The sequence below is a fragment of the Amblyomma maculatum genome, chromosome 10 (assembly GCF_055883805.1).
Source record: "Amblyomma maculatum isolate TAMU_Amacu chromosome 10, ASM5588380v1, whole genome shotgun sequence".
In the NCBI taxonomy this organism is placed as follows: Eukaryota; Metazoa; Arthropoda; class Arachnida; order Ixodida; family Ixodidae; genus Amblyomma; species Amblyomma maculatum.
The window spans coordinates 123,824,775-123,833,423 of record NC_139353.1 but is presented as its reverse complement, the minus strand read 5'-3'; the positions used below and the strand labels follow the sequence as shown (position 1 = coordinate 123,833,423).

Sequence of the window (8,649 nt, the reverse complement as noted above, 5' to 3'; positions counted from 1 at the left end):
CCCCACCACCGGCACGTTGTTTTTCCTTCTGCTTTGTTTGTGTTTATCTATCCCCTAAGCAGATTAAATTACTAATTTATGTGATTACCGAGATAAAAATAAAAAAAAATAAAGTACAATCCCCAATGCTTTCCTTGGCCTCGCCGACTGTTGGCTTCTTTTCTTCATGTATTATACACAGTAAAAAATTTTACACCCTTAAGGGTGTAATTGGCTTGTCGCATGGGGAGCACCCTAATTATAAATATTTTAACACCCTTCTGCTGCAGCACCCTTCTTCGAAGGAAGGGTGCTGCAGCAGAAGGGTGTTGCAGCATCGTGTGCTACACCCTTCCCCAAGGAAGGGTGCTGCACGCGGTATACGTGCTCGTGCAGCAATCCCAGCCTGACCATTTCAAATGACCTTGTTTGTCCCTGAAAGCAAAACGTAGGCTTGAGCACAGTACGCGTGCTTATGTGCAGTGTTGCGAAGAAATGAAGTAAATAAAAGTATAAATGGTGTATGGGTAACTTGACCCATACACATGTAAAATGCAAACCTGTTTACATTCTACAAGCTAGAGCATTGGTCAAACATCTGCATCCAAGCACCTGACCAGCTTCTAGCACCAATGTGCTTACTCGGTATGCCTTAGCTGGCTGAACCTGAAGAATGTGCCCATAGAAAAAAAATTTCTTTGAATAATCAGCCAGAAACAATGTACTTTCACACTTTCAACCCAAAAGAAAGTTTAGGAAACAACAAGGCTGTGGCAACTTCCTAAGCCAGAGTCCATTTGTAAAACACAGTAACAAGACGGCATTTGTAGAACAGTCAAAAATTTTATTTATTGACACTTAACAAATGTATCTCGCCTTTTCTTGCCCATACGCCATCAAGAAAACTAGTATACTTGGCTTGCATTTAGTCATATTAGAATCCTCAGAACTAACTAGTGCCCAGTACTTTAATTTAAAGAAGAATGTGTAAAAGTGCCACAAAAATTTGCACTTATGAACATTGAAATCGCAACCAAATCATGAATTTTTTTCACAATCTTGTTCATAAATTTCATCACAACTGTTCCTGGTGTATAAAATTCATCTTGAAGAAGAGCTGCACTAGGACAACTAGCTCATTGAATGCTTAAGGTTTAAAACGCATTTTGAAGAGCCAATTTTCTCCTAGGAAACAATCTCCTTCTGCATTGCCTGTAGACAATAGGCACTGGTGCTCAACGAAGAGGTAGAAAAAGTGTTTCTTCAATGCGCTCGCTACAGTAGACTACATAAATGTGAGGAGGGTCTTTAATAACCAGCAATTAAAGGGTTGATTTTGTGGGATTAAACAGACACACGACCAGACCGGTCAAACTAGGAACATCTTTTTATACAAACACATTAGACTAGACTAAAAAGCAACATAACAAATAACAACCTTAACAGGCAAAACAAATATGAACATGAACTGATAACAGTCACCGAACGCTGGAAGAAGGAAGTCCATGTGGACGTTCTCGGTTGTGTGGGCTCGGAGTGTGCGGAGCGCCCAGTGTCCATAAACGCTTGGTTCAGGTCAGCAGGTGGCTTGGCTGAGGGAGACGCTCGGCCGAGGCGAGAGGCCAAATGTGGCCGTAATGCAGCAGACTCAAGATTTCCAAGTGCGTCAGTTAGCGCACCCAGCACGACGCTGAACGTCGCTAGCTCCTTAAAATAAAGCGTGGCGAGAGCTGGAAAGTCTTGATCCTGCAGTAAAAAAAGGCAAATTTGTAATGTATAGGTGTTAATTGAATCAGTACTAAGCTGTTTTTACTTCGTTAAATTGAAAATATCCCTCGACAATATTTAGGTCTAGTCTGATAACAAAAATATCAAAACCAGCTAGTAAAAAGACTTACCTGATACTATGCATGCAAACTGAATGCAGAATGACATGGTAATACATTTCTAGTCTCCAGGAAAGGTCTTACAGACTAAAGTACAGTAATCAGCTTTTTATGCGTGAATAACTGCCTGCTGTGAGATACGAAGTATATAAAAACGTAACTGGTGCCATTTTCTCTCAGCCTTGTAAAGTTAAAGATAAATTCCTCGGCTACAAATACATTATTTAACTTTCCACGTTGTACAGCACATATATCATGCGAGTCTAGTTGATAGGACTTACGAACTCTTGTATGAAAATGGCTTGGAAAGCTGTGGATTTTCTGACGCTCAGCGCGGTTATCCTCATGACTGCGACATCCAGTCTGAAAAAAGATGCAAATATGCCACTTTCTGAGTGAGAGCAAAATTTGTCTTTTAAGGAAAGGCAATCAAGTCCAGCGAGTAAGACTGTACTCACACCACACCAAGTTAATTATCATAAGAGACCGACAATCCCAGTTTATTTTTGGAAACTACTGCTTAATGTGGTACGCTGATAAGTTACCTCTCTCTTTTTGGCGAAAAGGACATTTTGGGTCCTGATTGAAACTAGGACTTGCAGTTGATGCCAGCATATCGTGTAAGAAATGTAGGAAATAATTTTTATGATTTTCAAAGAAATGTTCAGATAATGAAAGTAAATTCTGCACAAAAGTTCACATTTTTAAGCAAGTTCACAATTTTACTGCATAAAATTCGCAGGCAAATTCATGGGGATTAGATTATATAGAAAATTTCTCTCTCACAATAATCAAACCAATAGTTTTTCTATACATTTTAAAAGCCCAATTAACATATAAAAATATTTGAGGCATTGTTTAGTGGAATAAATATAATAGCAAAATTAAAAACACTTAAGCCAATATGTTGAAAGTGAAAGAAGCAAGGAATAAAAAACTCTGTTCAAGTGGCTTCAAATATTTTTATACTTATTCTGTTCTGTACATGTGTCCTGCTTTGCGCTGCTCCATCCGCGGGGCCTTTTCTAACAATTGCGGAATTGGTTCAGTATATGCAGTTTTCTCTCTTTCCTTTCAAGACTAACTGTACTGTCACGTCATGACAAATGCAATCAGACACATTAATTTTGACATTGCGACCTTTGTGAAGTCTTTTCTAAACTAAGGGAAAGAAAAAATTCAAGCCTATTGGTCTCTGCAAGTGCGTTAACCAATAGCGCTATTATGAAATGGCCGCAATTTTTAACATACAAACCTTTTTCTGTGTCCTCGGTGATCAGTTATGCAATCATTTTTTTCATTAGTAGGATGGATATAGAGTCCATTTCCATGTAGTATTTACATATTAACCTAGTTTTTTCAGATATTTTGGCCTTCATATTGTGTGATTATGAAAGCAATGAAATCGACATCTGTTTAAAAGTTACTCTGAAGACAACAACAACACAACAGACTTGATGAAATGTCATTCTGTGAGCAAATAATTGTTTAAAAAGTGCGCATTATGTGGTGTTACACACTCTACAAAGGCATGCGGGTACTTGCTGTCAGTTACGCACCAGAGGCAGAGGCTCAGATTAATAATTCGGGACTTGGGTGTCAGCAGGCTGTAATGCATTATTCGCCATGTCTGGAATTTCATCTTCTGGCAGGTCAACACAATCTTGAAAATGGGCATCAGCATCTGCATACAATTTTCCTATAAGATTATAAAAACACTACAAATGGCCAAAAGATATTCAAGGGTGAGTTCAGACGAGAACTGCAATCGAGGTCCAATGACCATTTTTTGTTTGCAATGAAATATTTATGTGTGGTGGCCAAAGGTCTCAACACAAAGAAATGGGTTTTAGTTTTGCAAGATACGGCGTAGTTTTCTCGGAAAGAAAATCGTATGTCACTACAGGTGGAAAACGCCGTTTTTGCCATTTCAAGAAGTTGCAGGTTGGAAGACCTGCTGCTAGCGTACAAAAATTTTATCACTTTTTTTTTTTACTCATTGAATCTGTGTAACGTTTACTTTGTAGTTATTAAAAACATGTTTTGTTATTGCAGTCGATTGAGCAAAAAATCGCACACGTTGCTCCAGAAGCAACTCGCTACACAAAAGTCCATTTTCAACTTTAAATACGGGTATGATGCGTGATTTTTCAGCATTGAGTCTTTTTCTCTTTATTATTCAGATAATTTTCTAAATTTCAGGCAAAATTGGGAGCTTTAAACTGCTAGGTGTGTTGTCCACAATGCATAAAATTCGACCAAGTTTCGTAAACAGTAATATTATTAAAAGGAGTAAATTTGATGCCAATTTAAAACAAATCATCGATATTTATAAAAAATCATCTCAAGGTTCCTCAGTACCTCAGAAATATTACAGCCTGAAAAAGTGTTGCATTATATTGCTTAAAATTGTAAAACCAAGTAGAACACTGAGCGCTGATTTTGAAGATTGTTAATTTTCAGCCCTACATTCTGGCACGACTTAACAAAGTGCTGCGACTGAAACATTTCCTCTATAGTATCCCGACCTGGTTGTCTATTTCTAGAAACATTGAAAGGTCTAGACGTGTTTGTTCTTTCTCCCTATTATTTTGAAATCGGCAGAAATTCAAAATTATAAAAAAAAAAAACGAACATTGCCTCGAATTAAAAACTGCTATATCTTCGATTTTTATCGAAGGCTCATAAAAGAATCGTAAGTACTTTATAAACATCATGTACTAAAATGTACTGCAATATTTAAATTAAAATGTAAAAATAAATATAAAACTGAGCGCATGTTGTCATTCTATAAAAGTGCTTATGGCTTGCCCTTGTGTTGTTGGCGTCAAAAGTTCGATGTATTTGCTGAATGTAGCTATACTTTAACTTATGCAATATCCAGAGCCTTCTCAATGCTTGTAATGTAATTTTCTGCTTGTTGGTAGCGTTGATAATTGCTTAATGTGGAATAAATTCGCTATTTCATGGTACAAAGCATGGCTAACAATGCATTACAGCCTGCCTACACCAAATCCCGAATCATTAATCTGAGCCTCTGCCTGTGATGCGTAACTGACTGCAAGTAGCCGCATGCCTTTGTGGAGTGTGACGGCAGAAGTTTTCTCCATCCTGTGTATACACACACACACACACACACACACACACACACACACACACACACACACACACACACACACACACACACACACACACACACACACACACACACACACACACACACACACACACACACACACACACACACATGTATAACTAGGTGATGTGCTATACCCCCCCCCCCCTCTAGTTTATAATTATGCTATTTCAGTTCTCCATAACGACAAACATTGACAATACCCTATTTTTGCAGACCATTTTTCTAATCTGCACATAATTTGAATCATAATCAAAACACTTTGCGGCATGGCAGTTTAGGTAGAATTTTATATTTCATTATAGCAGTAGCACAAATGAGCCGAGATGGCGAGCGTTGGCGAGCGTTCTAGTCGACAGAGGTATATAGCCCAGAAAAAGGCGAGCTAACACAGAGCAAAACCGCCGTTCACCTCAACTGCAGGTTACATACACTTTGCAGGTTAGGTGGACAAGGGGTTCACCGCGTGTTGGCTCGTCTTTTTTCTGGGCTAGATGGCTCAGTCGTCAAGAATGCTCATCATCTCGGCTCATTCGTGTTGCTGCTATAAATAAATATAAAATTACAACTAAACTATCATACTGCAAAGAGTGTTGCTTATGGTTCTAATTATGTGCACATTAGAAAGATTGTCTTCAAGAGCAGAGTATTTTCAATTTTTCTCATAAAGGAGAAATGAAATAATATAATTAGGAACTGGATGGATTAGCTCAGCTCCTCGCAAAAAGAAAAAAATAGGATAGTGAAATAGTTCGTCACTGACGATGTCCCATGAAATTGCTAGAAATAGCGAATTCATTCCACTTTAAGCAATCATCAGCACTGCCAACAAGCAGAAAACGACTTTAGAGGCATTGAGAAGGCTTTGGATATTGCATAAGAGTAAAATGTAACTAAATTCAGCAAATAATAAATGGAACTTTCGACGCCAACACCATAAGGGCAGGCCATAAGCACTTCTATAGAATGACAACATGCATTTAGTTTTATATTTATTTTTACATTTTAATTTACATATTGCGGTACAGATTAGTACATGATTGTTTTCATGGACTTCGATACAAATTGAAAATGTGGAAGTTTTTCAAATTCGAGTCAAAGTAGTTCGTTTTTTTTTTAATTTTGAATTTCGGCTGATTTCAAAATAATATGGAGAAAGAAAAAAGAAATCTACAGCTTCAATTTTTGCAGACAAAAAAAAAAAAAACTAGTCCTGCATAATGTAGCGAAAAAGTTTCAGGTGCAACTCTTTATTAAGTCGGGCAAGAATGTAGGGCTATGATGCTGGCAATTTTCAAAACGAGCATTCAGTTTTATACCTTTTATAATTTTAAACAATATAATGCAACACTTTTTCAGGCTGTAATATTTATGATGTAGTGAGGATTATTGTGAGGGATGTTCTTAAATATTGATGACGTTTTTCTTTAAAGTTGAGTCTTTTTTGCTGTTTTCGAATCTTGGGCGAATTTTATGCGTTGTGCAGAACACACGTAGCAGTTTAGAGTTCCAAATTTTACCTGAAATATAGGCAATTATCTGAATAAAGAACGGAAAAAAGACAATGCTAAAAACATAATGCATCATGCCTGTATTTAAAGTTGAAAATTGACTTTTTAGCCGCACGAATTGCTTCTGCAGCAATGTTAGTGATTTTTTACTAAACCAACTGCAACAACAAAACCTGTTTTTAATAATTCCAATACAAGTAAAAGTTATAGATTTAGTGGGCAAAAAACAATAAATTACAAAATTTTAGCACGAATTGCTTCTGCAGCAATGTTAGCGATTTTTTACTAAACCAACTGCAACAACAAAACCTGTTTTTAATAATTCCAATACAAGTAAAAGTTATAGATTTAGTGGGCAAAAAACAATAGATTACAAAATTTTAGTACGCTAACCGCAGGTCTCCAAACTTGCAACATTTTGAAACGGCAAAAATGGCGTGTTTCCACTGTAGTGAACAGTGATATAGGATTTTTTTTTTTTTTTCGAGAAAACTGCACCGCATCTTGCAAAACTAAAGCAAATTTCTTTGTGCAGAGACAATTGCCCACCATATAGAAAAATTTGAAAAAAAAAAAAAAAGGGTCGTAGAACTTCTATTACTGTTCTTATCTGAACACACCCTTAAAGAAAAAATGCATAATGAAAAAATATTTGCATATTCGGCACGCACAGTTTCTTGAGATGAATCACATGAAACTGCTGCAGCGTAAAGTTGTGCAAAAGTCACAATGATGTTCAGCCAGCAGAGAGACCCAAAAAAAAGGTCCAATCTCCGGGAATGATTCGCGGACATACGATGCGACTTTGGGATAGCGACTGGAAAAGCCTGTGTCATGTTCGCTAGCGCTTTGTCGGCACGGAGGGAACTCAGCGGGGGAACATGTTACTGCGGTAGTGCCGAATGTTTAAGACAAACTTGCAGAGGTAAGCAAAGCGGCTTACAGCATTAACCTCTGTTAGCTATTAGGAATTCAAGGCAAAGAGGTCTAGAACCATAGAATTAGTCCGTGGCCGCCTATTGCTAGTCGGAACCTAAATTAGAAACAAAAGCGGCAATTTTGTTCTTTCTGCATGTAGTGACCAGAGAAAAGCAATCACAAAACGACACGGCGCACTCGCCGTAGAGATCAACGTGTCTGCTGCGCGGCACGCTGCCCGTGCGCCTCTATTTATGAAAACGGTCGGCTATTCGAAGCCCCGAAGTAACTATAATGCCACCCGCTTCCCACGCATAACTCTCCGCTTAAAACACTCACGCTATGAATTCCCTTCTAATTTCCTTTCTGTGAGGGCGAGCAGTACTTCTAGGAAAAAAAAGAAGCTTAATTGCTATCTGCAGTTGTGCTACGTGTTACCTTTATAAGCTTTTACTGTCACGTAATGCGTTCTTGAAAGCCATGTCGAATAAAGAAATTTTTCGGCAGGTCTAGAAGATACTTTGACAGCGCTCAAGTGTCGTTCGTACCCACAGCACTACCGGCCAACAAGCGCCATGACCAACTATCTCACTTGCGAGTGTTAGTGCCTAACTGAATGAAACATCCACAAAGCACAAATAAAAGTTCCACAAACACAAGCCTACCTCATTTCAAGATTGGTATTTGACAAAAAGAGGACGTAATATAGGTATGCTTACCTGAAATTTCACCGACGACGGTGACGACGGGTTGACAAGACCTCCACAGTGCATGATGCTGCTCTTGTGTCAAGTATGTATGCTAGCATCCTTGAGAGATAAACATCCTCTTCGCATTGGCATATAACGCAGAAACCAAGCAAAGCAACGCACAAGCAACATTTCCAGCTGCGAACGGCCGGCGACAGACAAAGGAACTCGTTAGCCCAAGCGTCAGCAACGGCGCATCAGTTTGAAAAACGGAGGGATGACGGGAAGGATCGCATCGCGTGATCAGCGCTTCAGATAAACACCGCAGCGCCCGCAGCGCTGTGTACATGTGTAAGGGAAAGTGGGAAAGGCGTCGGCGTCGTGCGGCGCCCTCCTCTCCACCCAAGCAGAGGAGGCAGAGCTGGCCAACATGAGTGTGAGGAAAGGAGCGACAAAAAAAAAAAATAATAATAATAATAATAAACGGCCAACGTCTGAGAGCGCACAGTGCATTTCGTGGCGCTTTCAAC

General features: G+C 38.8%; 1 long non-coding RNA gene across 3 annotated transcripts; it reads right to left on the bottom strand.

The window, feature by feature from the left end:
- Nucleotides 1-515: 515 nt before the first annotated feature.
- On the bottom strand, nucleotides 516-8,441 carry LOC146177395 (uncharacterized). Of its 3 annotated transcripts, none has more exons than XR_014701030.1 (4): nucleotides 8,150-8,441; nucleotides 3,425-3,549; nucleotides 2,151-2,228; nucleotides 516-1,725 (listed from the first exon to the last, which is right to left on the bottom strand). It is a non-coding gene; the product is annotated as an uncharacterized LOC146177395 (long non-coding RNA). The 3 variants fall into 3 exon arrangements; XR_014701029.1 differs by having other exon boundaries at nucleotides 518-1,725; nucleotides 2,147-2,228; XR_014701028.1 differs by lacking the exon at nucleotides 2,151-2,228.
- Nucleotides 8,442-8,649: the final 208 nt, after the last annotated feature.